Raw genomic sequence first — 8,178 nt, forward strand, 5'->3', positions numbered from 1 at the left:
AGGAGGCCTCTGATTTACCACAACATGTTACATAAGGGATAATGAATGGTTCACGCCAAAATACTATAGGATAATCACTGGCATTTATAAGATAAGATATGATAAGATATCTTTTATTCGTCCCACAACGGGGGAATATAAGTGTTACAGCAGCAAAGTAGACAGTACAAGACAGTATAAAGCAGGGGTGTCAAACTCATTTCAGTTCAGGGGCCACACACAGCCCAAATTGATCTGAAGTGGGCCGGACCAGCAAAATCATAACATAATCGACTACTGTAATAGCCTCCTGTATGGTCTTCCCTCCTCCCATCTACAAAAACTACAATACGTACAGAACTCTGCTGCCCGGCTACTCACCCACTCCCACTCCAGAGACCACATCACCCCTGTCCTTCAACAGCTCCACTGGCTCCCCATAAAACAGCGCATCCATTTCAAGATCCTGCTCACCACGAACAAATCCCTCAATAACCTGGCCCCCCCATACCTCACTGACCTTCTCCAGTACTACCACCCCTCCCGCCGCCTCCGATCCTCTGACTCCAACCTCCTCACTCCCATTACTAAATCCAAACACCGTACCTTGGGGGACCGGGCCTTTGCCATAGCCGCCCCCACCCTCTGGAACTCTCTCCCCCCACACATCCGTGCTTCTGACTCACTTCATTCATTTAAGAAACAGTTAAAAACTTACCTTTTCAAACAGGCATTCCCCACACATTAATTATTCCACCTCTTCCCTTGTCGTCTGCTTGTCTTATATGTCTTTATTGTATTTATTTATTGTCTCTCTTGTAAAGCGTCTTTGAGTTATTGTAAAAGCGCTATATAAAACTTAGGTATTATTATTATAATATGTTTGTATGGTCTTTTTTGCCATGATGAGTCTCACAGTGGGCTTTTGCTCTTTAAGCACTGAGACCTGCTGCGAACACACCAAACACACAACTTATCCATTCACCTGACACCGAATTTAATGTTTACTGCAAAAGAACAGAGAGATTCTAATAATGAAGAAGGTAAAGTTGACTATTTTGGACTCCTCAGTTCCAGCATGAACAGTTTGCTTGCTGGACAGTGTTGTAGTGCAATGCAGCGGTGTAGTGCTAGTGTTAGTAGTTAGTGGATCATCTTATTATTGGATTATGCAAACAGCAAGTCATTTATTTTATCACTTTGAGTAAAAAAGTCCTGAAAAAAAAAAACACTTTTCAGCTTCTGGTTCACTCAGTCAGCACCATAGACTGTATAAAATATGCTGCTCGACTGCTGTCGAGCTATTGTGATGTAAAGAGGCTGGCTGACTAGCCAACAACTACAGTGTTCCCGCCTGTCAGTCAAGTCAGCTGTTCCTCTCATTGGAGGACTCATAATCTCAATATCTTCCAAATTGCTGCATTAGAAAAAAACTCAACCCCTACAGCAGGGGTGTCCAAAGTACGGCCCGGGGGGCAATTGCGGCCCAAGGTCCATTTAATTATGGCCCCAAGCTTCCATCTTAAAATTTGTTATTATAGCAAAGAAATGAATCACATTCTGAATCATCTGTACATTTGCAGTTTCTTTAAAGCGCACAAACAAAACTAAAGTCAATCCAGAAATGTCTCAAAAAGCTTCATAGTGACTACTTTTATAAATTCAAAGCTCTGGATATTCTGCAGGAATATAATTAGGAGGAAACACAAGATCTTTTAAAGTTGACAGGTTTTTTCAAATTAATGTTTTCATCATGAAAATGTTCTTGATGAACAATAAAAGTTCAGAAGACACAAGACAAGATCAAAATTATGAAATTGTGCAGAAAAGGCAAAATTTGGTGCAAAAAAAAATAGTTCAGAATGCAGGACAAGAATGATTTAGTTCTTAAATTGTTGTCTGCTGGTCAGAAAAGTCTTAAAAACAACATGATGAAGAAGTGTGATGAAATCCAGATCGTGATCTTGTAATAGAAAAATAACCAGACAGTATTTTTCCCCACATTGCCCGACCCGAATGAAAAACATTCTACAAAAGAAGATAAAGTTTGATCATGTTTAAGTGGCTTGTGGAGAACTGAGGACTTCCTAGTTACTGATTTGAGAAAAAATGTAAAATAATTGTTATTAAATAGAGATTTCATATATAACTTGTATGATTCCTAAGTCACCTAAGTCTCAGAAGGAGCCACTGGCCCTGAAGTATTCTGACAACATCAAATGTGGCCCTCTTTGAAAAAAGTTTGGACACCACTGCCCTACAGTGTGAGCCGATAGAGAAATGAGCGATCCAGACTACACTGGTCTTTTGTACCAGGCTGTAAACATGTTTATTTCTACTGTAAAGATCGTCTTGAGCCAGCCTCAAGTGGATCCTCAATGAACTGCAGTTTTTAGCACTTCCACATTGGACTCATATTTTATAGACCAGAGGTTGCCGCCTGATCTCAACTGAATTTTGCAAATAGCAAGTAATCTATCTTCTCACTTTAAGAAAAAAAGCATTGTTCAGGTTTTGGTTTACTCCTATGATTTGATGTGACCCCCCAGAGGACAAATCTGAAATAGTAGTTACTTTCATTGAAAAATTCCAGTTAATGTGTTCTCTGTAATTTCTTCACTTTGCAAAGTGGTTCCGCGGGCCGGATTTGAACCTTTGGCGGGCCGGTTTTGGCCCGCGGGCCGCATGTTTGACACCCCTGGTATAAAGCAACAAGAGCCTATAAAATAACAATTATTAAAAAGTTATTAGAAATTAAAATTAAAGAAGTAATATGACATTTCCACTTCCAGCAGCCAATCAGAGGAAAGCACCAATTTTGATGCAGGGGTTGTTACATGTTTTTTTTGTACCTAATCGTCTCAGACCTGACCTACGGCTGAAACGAACTTCTGCCAACTCCTGCTACAGTTGCAAAACAACAACAAAAGTTATGTAAATCTTGATAATCTTTCTGCTCAGGAGACTCAGGTCTTTTGGTGTGAAGGGGGCTCTTCTGAGGTCCTTCTTTGACTCTGTGGTGGCATCAGCCATCTTCTTTGGAGTGGTGTGCTGGGGAAACAGCATCTCTATTGCTGACAGGAAGAAGCTGAACAGACTGGTGAAGAAGAAAGCCAGCTCTGTCCTGGGCTGCCTGCTGGACCCTGTGGAGGTGGTGGAGGATGGTAAATGGTAAATGGACTTGTACTTATATAGCGCTTTTCTAGTCTTTCTGACCACTCAAAGCCCTTTTACACTACTGGTCACATTCCCCCATTCATACCCATTCATCACTGATGGTAGAGGCTGCTACAGTAAGGGACCATCAGTGTTAGCTAATCTCATTCATACACATTCACACACCTCTGAGGGAGCAATTCGGGGTTCAGTGTCTTGCTCAAGGACACTTCGGCATGTGACTGCCGGAGCTGGGATCGAACCGCCAACCTTCCGATTGATAGACGACCGACTCTACCCGCTGAGCCACAGCCACAAAGCTGTCTTCTCTGATGGTCAACACGTCACACCCCCCCTCCAGGAGACCATAACAACACTGGGAAGCTCGTTCAGTGACAGACTTCTTCACCCGCGGTGTCTCGGAGATACCGCAGGTCTTTTCTTCCTGCAGTGGTCAGACTCTATAACCAATAATATATATATATATATTAGGGGTGAGCCCGACTAAGGATTAGCTTAGTCGAATCTGATTCATCAGATTTTGCCCGTAGTGGATGAATAGTGGAATGTTTGTTGTTTTTCCTTATTGACCCAAAGTCTGCATGATGGTGACCGCATGACAATATTACACATAACCCTTTACAATTAAGAGACTCATAGCTTAAAGTAAAAGGGACAACAGAATATTATAAGTATAAAACTTAGATTTTTTAAATCTATATTGCAAAAACAACGAGGTGATGAAGGAGAGAAAACTCAAAAAAGGCCACCATCTGTTACACATGGAACAACGCTCCACTATAGAATAAAGAATCAGGAGATATTTAAACAGTGTTCACACAGCAGAGAGCAGCACTGCAGAGGGTAGTTTGTGCAACTTAAGTCTAAACATTTGTATAATGTTCAAAATCAAACCTGAACCAGCTAAAGGGTTTTTAAATCTCTTAACAGAACTGTACGTGAGGAAAACCATCGTGTGTACAGGCAGAAGTGCGCTCCTGTCTTTGTTGACTGTAAATCCTGTCTTTGAGAATATCCTCTCTGATGGTGTGGAGGTGGATGGGATGCTGTGGATTGTTTTTGAGGCTTCAGACAGCTTTGGGTATCCCTCCTCGTTCTTTTGGCCCCGTACAGTTTTTGTGTGGTCCGGTAATCCTTGATCTCACAGCCCTCTTCATGAAGCTGCTCCTCATCTTCATCACTATCTTTTAGGATCATCTGAAGTTTTATTTCCTGACATTTTGAGCTCCATGAACGTAGAAAGATTTAAAGACCAGCTGAGGTACGTCTGCTCCACAGGTCCCCGCTAAATGGGAGAGTCCACCTTTAATTACCAGGGGAGATTTAATTACCACTTTAAGGAGATTTAACACTTCAAGATCTGTTCTCAGAATTAGATTAAATAAGTCTATATTTATATCAAAATAGGATATATGAGACACTATTTTTAAGGGAAACAGGAAAATAGTGTAAAATTAGACATTGAGCACCCCCATGGTTTGAATGGAATGATCCACGTTTCATATGCAAATATTCAACTATGAGATTGGCAGTCGACTAAGACTCGTTAGAACGAATCGGTGAATATTCAACTATTTGGGGTCATCCCTAGTATATATGTATATTGTAAGGTATGCTTATTTTTACTTCTTTAATTCTAATTGGTAATATTTTTTTAATAATTGATATTTTATAGGCTCTTGTTTGCTTTATACTCTTTTGCTCTGTCTACTTTGTTACTGTGACACTTAAATTATGTAGGACGAATGAAGGACTCTCTTATCTTATCTTATCTTATAAAGTGTCACAGTAAGGTGATAACTAAAGTCTAAATCCTTAATCTACAGTGTTTATAATAACAGTGAAATCAAGGGTTTAATTTTATCAACTACAACATAGTTAATATTCTAGAGATCAAATCTTGGTCCTCATATTTTTCCAAAAGGATGTAATCTCTCTCAGATAACTTGTTGATGACATAATATAGCTGGGTGAATCGTGGCATGTCAGCCGGTACTCTACGGAGGACTTTACACCTACTAGGAGCCAAGTGTAAGAACTAAGTTGAGACTTAGGCTGGCGATGAAACTGTCTCAGAAAAAACTGAAGTGATTGTTTTTGGCCCCAAACACCTCAGAGAGACTTTTTCTAATAATATAAGTACCTTAGACGGCATTAGTCTGGCATCCAGCACCTCGGCTAGGAATCTAGGAGTCCTATTTGCTCAAGATTTATCCTTCAACTCCCAAATTCAGCGAATCTCAAGGTCAGCCTATTTTCACTTGCGCAATATTTCTAAAATTAGACACTTCCTATCTCAGAGCGACGCAGAAAAACTAGTCCATGCATTTGTTCCCTCCAGGTTAGATTACTGTAACTCCCTCTTATCAGGCTGCCCCAATAAGTCTCTAAAGACTCTTCAGCTAGTTCAAAATGCCGCAGCTCGAGTATTGACTAGAACTAGGAAGAGAGAGCACATTTCTCCAGTGTTAGCTTCTCTACACTGGCTCCCAATAAAATGTAGAATAGAATTTAAAATCCTTCTTTTAACCTACAAAGCCCTTAAAAATCAGACACCCTCGTATCTTAAAGAGCTCATAGTGCCCTATTACCCCTCTAGAACTCTACGCTCCCAACATGCAGCCTTGCTAGCTGTACCTAAAATCTCTTAAAGTAGTATGGGAGGTAGAACCTTCAGTTATCAGGCCCCTCTCCTTTGGAATCATCTACCAGTCAGGGTCCGGGAGGCAGACACCCTCTCCACTTTTAAGAATAGGCTTAAAACTTTCCTTTTTGATAAAGCTTATAATTAGAGCTGGATCAGGCTTGGACCAGCTTTTGTCATGCTGCTATAGGCCTAGACTGCCGGGGGAACTGGCACACTGACACACTGGGATCCTAGCTCACCCCCTTCCCCCCAACCCCCTCATCACTCACTTAAACTCTTCCTGTCCCATTAAAGTTACTAACCATAGACCTTTCTGGAGTCCCTGAGCTCCATTGTCTCGCAGATTCCTCTGAGCTGCCGTAGACGTCCTCCTGCTGCGGACGATCTGGACTCCAGCTGATACGGACGTGCTGGACTCCAGCGGCAACAGCTTCTACAACTCGTCTCATCACTATCACCTCTCTCTCTTACTCCCCTCTATCTGTCTTTCCAGACCCAACTCGGTCGAGGCATGATGGCTGTCTAACATGAGTCTGGTTCTGCCTGAGGTTTCTGCCTGTTAAAAGGAAGTTTTTCCTCACCACTGTAACTAGCTAAATACTGTGATGTGCAATGCTCATGATGGATTAAGGTGGGGTCAGACTGAGTCTTACCCTGTCTTGAAGTTGGGTCTCTGTTCCTAATTTGACATAGAGTGGTCTAGACCTCCTATGTTTGTAAAAGCGTCTTGAGATAACGTTTGTTGTGATTTGGCGCTATACAAATAAAGATTGATTGATTGATTGATTGGTGCAGCTGGTGCAGCACCCAAAACGTTAGTAGAGTGTAAACTCCATCCTAAATGAAAATTATGTTCAGACTACGTTCGAACAGGCTGCAGGCCTTTTTCCCAATCACAATAACTTTGATTTCCTCATTTCCTTATTTAATTTCTATTTCCTTACTCACTGTAATCTGTACAGAACTTGGAAAATTCCCCAAAAACCACAATGATGCAAAGGGGCCATCATGAGTAACCTTTGTTTTTGACAGAAGTGGCGCCAATCTGGCATTCCCAGCGTGAGAACAAGTCCACAATCACTGCTCAGCTTTTGTTGAAATGAGGAAGAAACCCGTTTGCCTCCTGCACCTACTTCCCAGTCTCTCACTCAAAGGTGTGCCAAAGGCTTAGAGCAGGAGGAAGAAAACGAGTCCTTGACCTGCAGTCGTGCTTGTGATGTGAAGAGGAAGTGAAACCTGATATGTTCAGTGTCGCTTTAAATCGTCAGCGCTCAAATACCCAGTGATAGGAAACAGATTAGGGCAAATACCTGTGTGTTTACCTGCCTTCAGGCTTTGTCTCAAAATGTTTTGTTCTCTGTTTTGCACATTTTACCAACTGGGACAAAATATGATTCATATCAGAATTACAGGTGGCAGTAAAATCCTAGTAGAGGAGTGAAGTATTTGTGGTTTTGAGCGTGCAGAGAGGTAGTAGCACCTCTTTCTTTGAAACAACATAGCAAACCGACCGCAAGCAAGAGTCATCTGTTACCTGTTATTATAAGCACATAGCAGAGTGAGATAAATGAACACAGATACTATAAAAAGGTACAGCTGCTTTTATAGGAAATGTACATAACAGAAAGACTCACGTGCAATAAATGACAGCAGAACGATGATGGAAACTCCTCCATCTCTTACTTCTACAGGTAACTTCCCTGATGTCGTATTAGCATATTTGATGTTTTACATTGTGTGCCAAATTAATTGAAGAATATCTCAAAGTGTGTCATTTTTATCTTATCCAAGCTGTGGCTTTATTCCCTTTTCCATTTCCACAGAGGTTTTTTTCACAGTCACTTGTTCTAATTCCTAAGAAGAACTCATGACTTCCTTTAAATGTACCTGTTCACTTTTCAGTGATACACCACACTTTATCTGCTTCCCTTTTCCAAAAGGTTTCTGTCTCTGGTGTTGTCCTGACTTCCTCCATAATGGTCAGTGTGGCTTTTCAGAATAAAACAAAGAGCGCTTGAATCTGCTGTATTGTTCTCAGATGTTGTCATCGTCCTTGTGACGGTGAAAATCATGTGGGACAAAGGTGAGCGAGAGTCATGTGCATACTGAGGAAAGTGATGAAATGATGCTAATGCAGTTTTCAGATCCTTCAGCAATGTGATGAAAAATGTGTTTGGTTTTTCCTGCTGTGCACTTGTGACATCATCAGTTTTTCGCAGGTAATACCACACACACACACACACACACGCACACACACACACACTCAAACACACATTGTCTGCATGCGGCAGTTCCTCTTGGTGTTGGGTTTTCACCCCTCTCTCAGGCAGACATAAATACAGCGACAGTATGCTGAGTTTATTCAGACAAACTGA

The sequence above is a fragment of the Notolabrus celidotus genome, chromosome 5, assembly GCF_009762535.1.
Source record: "Notolabrus celidotus isolate fNotCel1 chromosome 5, fNotCel1.pri, whole genome shotgun sequence".
NCBI lineage: Eukaryota > Metazoa > Chordata > Actinopteri > Labriformes > Labridae > Notolabrus > Notolabrus celidotus.